Raw genomic sequence first — 6,523 nt, forward strand, 5'->3', positions numbered from 1 at the left:
TGGGAGAATGGAGCTGGACAGGTGACTGTTCTGTAACTGCAGCCGATTTCTGCTTCCCCCTGAAGCCGTGCTTCCGGGCAGCGTTGCTTTAGGCCTGCACTGTGCAATACACTGTCTGTTTGCCCCAGGCGGTGAACTGGCCAGCATGGTGTAGTGAAGCAGCTCGTTAGAGCCGCACACAGGAAGTGCTCTCCATGCATGTGCCCCACCCCTTGGTGGGACAAGCGTATGGTGGTAGCCGCGGAGGTGGCTCCGTCTGCAGTTCACTCAGACATGGGACAGCCGCCAGAGCAGTTCGGGGCTTGGTAGCTCACACGGCTTGGGTGAGTCTCAGTGGTTTGCACAGGGTAGTGGGGGTGGGAGGTAGGGGGCCTGGCTGGGGGAGGCGGTGTATTTGTGCAGAGTGTTAAGTTTCTTTTGTACACCACTGCTCTAGGCCATATCCAGAGTCTCTGGAGGCTTTCAAGGAGCTCAGGCTGCCGTCCAGCCTTCTTTGTACAATATTCCTCTTCTGTATCCCTGCGCTCTTCACTCCCATAACGCTTTTTTCACTCCTTGTCTGCCGCCAGTGGCTGCTCCCCTTAACGACTCCCAGGCAGGGAGGGAAAGGGTTAAGTGATAGTTGGGCCTCCACCTGCTCTTTCCTTGTGCTCCTGCGGCTGCATTGAGCCGCCTCTCACCTATGCAGCAAGAACGCAGCTGGGCTCCTGTACCCTGCCCACAGACCTGGCACTGACTTGCCCTCCAGTATGCGGCAGCAACCTATCTCAGAGCAGAGCCTCAGTCAGGTGACCCCCCGCCCTGGCATTTCCACAGCTCTGCCAAAGCTGCGGATCCCCCTGTGAACAGCATTACCCAGCCAGGAGCCCTCCTGCAGCCAGACAGTGTATCGGACTCTTAACTCCCAACCTGCCTCTGCATCAGCCCAGCCCAAGGGGCCAGTCCTGTTCTTTCCCCTCCTCTCACTCCAGCCCTTTTACTGACCCCCTCCAGGCTTTCCTCCTCTCCATGACCTTCCCTGGACCCACCAACCCTGATCGTCCAGCTCTGATCTTTGGCCACTACCAGGGCTACAGCTACGGTTCTGACGCTGAACTACCCGGCTTCCACCCTTGGCTCACGCCTGGGCTTTGCTATTGTCTGAGCTCAGTTCAGAAGCGGGTCTGTCCCTGGATCTCGATTGCAGTCTGACCCTACTTCTGGCTTTGACCTCTACACCAACTGCTGGGCCTGGTTACTGGAAGGCGGTGCCTGACAAGTAAGGCTCCCTGGTTTAGGGCTAGGGTGGCCCTCTGACCTATGGCTTGACTTACAAGGGATAGGGGGTAGAGTTAGAAACAGAAGAGTGATGACAACAACTTCTGGAGAGGGTTCTAGAGTCCTGTAGTGAGTCAGTGTGGCCTCCTGCTGACTCAGAGGCGGAGGAGGCTGCGCAGAGGCCCTGGTGGGCGGGGCCAGAGCCAGAACCCCAGAGGCCCGCCCCTCAGAGGGCGGGGCCCAGGGCTGGAAGGGCCAAGGGCAGGGCTCGGGACCCATTAAAGCCTGGGCCTCCGGGCAGGGAGGCGGCGCCTGCACGAGCTCTCTACAGCCAAGGGCAGAGGGCCTGTCGCCACCTGGCCGAGCCGGAGGAGCAAGCCCCCAGCGGCCCCGAACACCCCCGGATCCGGATGCCCCAGGGGGACTACCCGGACTTCCCAGACCTGCCAGGACCCTCACGCTGGCGGAGACCCCCTGCCTTGGAAGAAGCCCTGGACGCGAACAGACCGGCGAGGGTGAGTGACCATGGGGCCCCAGGAGCGGCCCGCCCCAGAGTCCTGGCGGACCCCTGCAGCCCCCAGGCCCAGGATCGCCTTGGGCCCACCGTGCTGCCGCCGCCCGACTATCCCAATGACATTGACGTGAGCGACTGGCCGGAGCCCCCGAAGGTGGACGATTTGGAGGAGACCGACCCCGCGGGACTCCCTGACCAGATGGACTGGGACCTTCCCCCGGTGGAGGGAGAGGTAGGAAGTGGCCCGGGGAATGACGCTCCCGAACCCATGGCGGTGTGTTGCGGCCTGGATCCCCGCTGCCGTGGTCGTGTGTGAGCGACCCCCAGGGCCCCGGGCCGGGTCGCAGTGGAGTGGGAGGGCCTGCGACCCCCTACCCCCTCCTTGACAGAGCCAGCCCGCGCTGGGCCTGTGCTCAAACCCTTGTACTGCTGCCCCGCCCCAAACTGAGGGCTGGGCCTGTACTGTGTTACTATTGTGAACTGCTGCCCCACCCTAGACTGAGGGCTGGGCTGGGGTTATAACCCTTTTTTTTGGTTGCCGCCCGCCCTAGGCCAAGGGCTGGGCGTCTCGGGACTCCTACAAGTCCCTTCCCCAGAATTCACAGGGTGATCGGAGGAGCTTTTGTGCGCATCCGCTGTTCATGGGTCTGGGGAAGAAAATAAAATCTTGTGTCCACTGGTGACCTGCGGTGGTTTGTCTGGTGTCGATAGGCTGCCTGGTGTCGGGCAGATGACACCTCTTGGCAAACTAGACTTTAACATGGGGTACTTTGCTTTCCTGACTGGGGGGAGGCGTGGGTTGGGTTTCCAATTTCACAGCAAACATTTGAACAGCGCATTTTAACGTGCGATACGGAGATTACAAGGGAGGTAAAAGCATGCAGCAGCTCACAAGCATTTCATAGTCTCCCAATGTTAAACCCATCTCTCTGAATGTTCTGCCTGTTTTATGTATGTGAGTCAGGCTGGTTTCCAGCAGTGCATTTGTCATCACTCAGCAACATCGAGGGGGCCTGGCAGGCGCTCGGAAGTTGGTCTGAAGGCTGCAAGTGTCAGAGGGGTCACCAGGCTCCCAGGCCTAGGGCTAGGAGTAGGTCAGGATTCTTGGTGTATGTTATATTTGTGCAGGGTGAGGCACCCTGGTCTAGGACTAGTTACAAAGCAAAGGATTTAGTTCAGTAGGAATCCCCAGCATGGACTTACAGAGCGCTGGGGTTCCCATTGTGGGCCTGGAGTTGAGGTTGGAGTCAGTGGGGCTCCCTGTCCTGGGTTTAGGGTTAGAAGAACATGGTTTCCTGTTGCAAGATGAAGGGTTGTGTTAGAGGGCTTAAATCCAGCAGGTCTCCATGGCTGCTCTGAGGTCACAGTTAGATGGGGACACAGGCAGTGTGCACCCTCTGCCTCAGAGGAGGCCTGATTGACCAAGTTTGGGGCAGAACAGCAGAGGAAGAGCACATAAAATGCCTTGTCTTGCGACAGCCTCCTGGCCTGGTCACTTTAAGATTCAGTCCTTCCAAAGTAACAAAGTCCAGTGAAAACAAATGTCTGATCCTTCCAACTGCGCTGCTGCCCTTGATTCTGTTCCTTGCGGTACAGTTCTCCATTTGAGGGTCTTCATGCCGCTCTACCAGTGGCTGGTAGGAGAATCCAGGTCCTCCCTCGGAATCATAAGATTGGAAGGAACCTCGAGAGGTCATTAAGTCCAAACCTCAGCCCTCATGGCTGGACCAAGCACCATCTTGACCATCTGTGACAGGTGTTTGTCTGACCGGCTCCAAATAATCTCCAATGACAGAGATTCCAGAAATTCCCTAGGCAATTTATTCCAGTTTACCACCTTAACAGTTAGGAAGATTTTTTTCCTAATGTCCAACCTAAACTTCCCTTGCTGCAATTTCAACCTATTGTCCTATCATTATTGGTGAAGAAGAGTCATTTTCCCCTTGCCTCCTTGTAACAACCTTTTAGGTACGTGAAAACTGTTATCTTGTCCCCTCTGTCTTCTCTTTTCCAAACTAAACAAACCCAGTTCTTTGAAAAATTGCTGTTTTCAGTTGTTTTTCCTCTGAGACTTACTTCCCATGGGATCTTATCTACCAGCTTCCTGAGTTTGCTGAAGTCTGTCGTCTTGAAATCCCTTGCCTTTATTTTGCTGTTCTCCTCCCACCATTCCTTAGAATCACAAACTGCACCATTTCGTGATCGCATTCACCCAAGCTGCCTTCTGTGTTCACGTTCTTAACTGGTTCCTCTCTGTTTGTCAAAATCAAATGTAGAACAGCCTCTCCCCTTGGGGCTTTCTCCACCCTCTGGAATAAAAAATGCCATATTCTGGCATGCAGTCCAAGATCTCTGCTATAGGCAGTCATGGGTCACTCCACCAGTGAACTCTTCGCTATGGCTTCCCTGGATTCCTTTCTACTGAGCCCTTCCCTGGGCTTTCTCCTCAGTCTGAAGTGATCTCTGTATCTCCCCTTCCCTCCTCCCTCCCTGCGATCTGGAGCCTGACTGCTGGGTTTCCACTGCCACCCTTCTGCTATAAACGTCCTTTGCTTGTAGCGCACGCAGCCACCCCCACTGGCATCCATCATTAATTAGTCCTGGCCTACCCTCCAGGTGCCACCGTGTGGGTTCACCACCTGTGGAGGGTAGGCGCTCCATCACAAGGCCATAGGAGTGGTCTTGGTCTCCTGAGTCAGTAAGTCCACCCTCTGCCCTCACAGGCAGCCCTGTCATAAATCCTTCTCAGAAAGCATCCAGGCTCCATCCTAGAGCTGGGGGTGTCTGCCCCCCGCCCCCCGCTCCCACAGGGAGTCTCGTCCAGCCCCTTGCACATTCTTCAGCCTGCATTTGTCCATGGCCCGTTTGTCCCTGTTCCTCCTTGTGTCAGCGTTTCCCTTTACAGGCAATAGCTCCTCTCCCTGCCTGGGGCTTACTCCTCCTGCGCCTGGCCATGTGGCAATGAGCCGCCCTTCAGCCTGCCTTTTGCTGGGCTCCACAAGCCAAGCGACCCCCTGGGGGGATTCACATGCCCCAGTCCCTCCCGACCTTTCCCTATCGAGGCTGCATCCTCCCCCCTGCCTCTTCCACTGGAAGGGGCACCCCCTCTCCCATGCAGCAACATCGTGTAGGGCTAGTGCAGGTTAGGAAGCTGATGGTTTGATGGGGATCGGGGGGAGGGGGGGCTGCCACCAGAAGTGGCGCTCATGGTGAGTGCAGGAGGGTAGTGCTGAGGGGTGCATATGGAGTGCTGTGCCCTCCCCCCACGTGTCGCCCGTACCAGCTGTTTTCCTCTCCTCAGACGCTGTTCCTCTGTCCAGCTGCTCTGCTTTGCTCAGACATGTGGGACTGGAACTGAACAGCTGAGCGCTGACCTGCACCTTGTTTGGAAAATAGATCCATTCCTGCTGAGCGGTGGTTTCCCTTCCACCGACAGGCAGGCCTGCCAGCGCTGCTGGATCTGCTTGAGACGGACACCGTGCTTTCCGGCCCTTGAGAGGTTGTCTGGTGTCTGACTGACCAACACCCCTCTCAGCAGTCAAAGCAGAATGCCTGGGAGTCCCATGGCCTTGGGATACACTGCCGGCGAGCCCACCTTCCCATCCCAGGAGCTAGCTGGGAAAGCGGAGACGTTTGGTTCTTAGTCACATCTGGCAAGTGTTCCAGAAAGAAAAGGACCATCCAGCAAATGCCTTCAAGTCCCATGTGGGGACTGATTCCCAGCTTCACCCAAGGCAGCACGAGTGCTTCCATGGTCTGGGATGAGAGGACTGAGCACTTGCATCGGGCTTATACATATATGAAATTGGAGGAACACATCTCCTAGAACTGGAAGGGGCCTTGGCAGCTCATCTAGTCCAGTCCCCCACCATCTCAGCAGGACCAAGCACCCTCCCTGATATCTATTTGCCCCAATCCTTAAAAGGGCCTCCTTGAGGATTGAACTCACAACCCCAGGTATAGCCAGCCAATGGTCAAACCACTGAGCTAGCCCTTCTTCTGTGTGACTCAGGCTCCTTTCATGAGATGATGCCTTGGTGCATGCTTAAAACTCCTAACCCTAGAAATAGGTACCCTACTGCCCTTAACACCAAGGGAGGGGAAGCTGCTTCTGTATTTAGCCAGCCATTCACAGTCTTTGTTTAAGCCTGAGCTGAGGGCATCAAATTTAAAGATGAATTGTAGCTCAGAAATTTCTCTTTGGAGTCTGGTCCTGAAATTTCTTTGCAATGCCCCTCTGCCGTATACATCAGACAAACTGGACAGTCTCTACGTAAAAGAATAAACGCACACAAATCAGACATCAGAAATGGCAATATACAAAAACCCGTAGGAGAGCACTTCAATCTCCAAGGCCACACAGTAGCAGACTTAAAAGTAGCTGTCCTACAGCAAAGAAATTTCAGGACCAGACTCCAAAGAGAAATTTCTGAGCTACAATTCATCTGCAAATTCGACGCCCTCAGCTCAGGCTTAAACAAAGACTGCGAATGGCTGGGTAAATACAGAAGCAGCTTCCCCTCCCTTGGTGTTCACACCTCCAGATCAACTGCTGGTAGTAAGCCTCACCCTTGCTGACTGAGCTAACCTTGTTATCCCCACCCTTGCTCTGGCTTATTTATACCTGGCCCTGCAGATTTCCAACACCAGCATCTGATGGAGTGAATCTGTGCTCACGAAAGCTCATGCTCAAAACTTTTCTGTTAGTCTATAAGGTGCCACAGGACCCTTCATTGCTGTTACAGATCCAGA

Source organism: Carettochelys insculpta, chromosome 4, assembly GCF_033958435.1.
Source record: "Carettochelys insculpta isolate YL-2023 chromosome 4, ASM3395843v1, whole genome shotgun sequence".
Classification (NCBI taxonomy): domain Eukaryota; kingdom Metazoa; phylum Chordata; order Testudines; family Carettochelyidae; genus Carettochelys; species Carettochelys insculpta.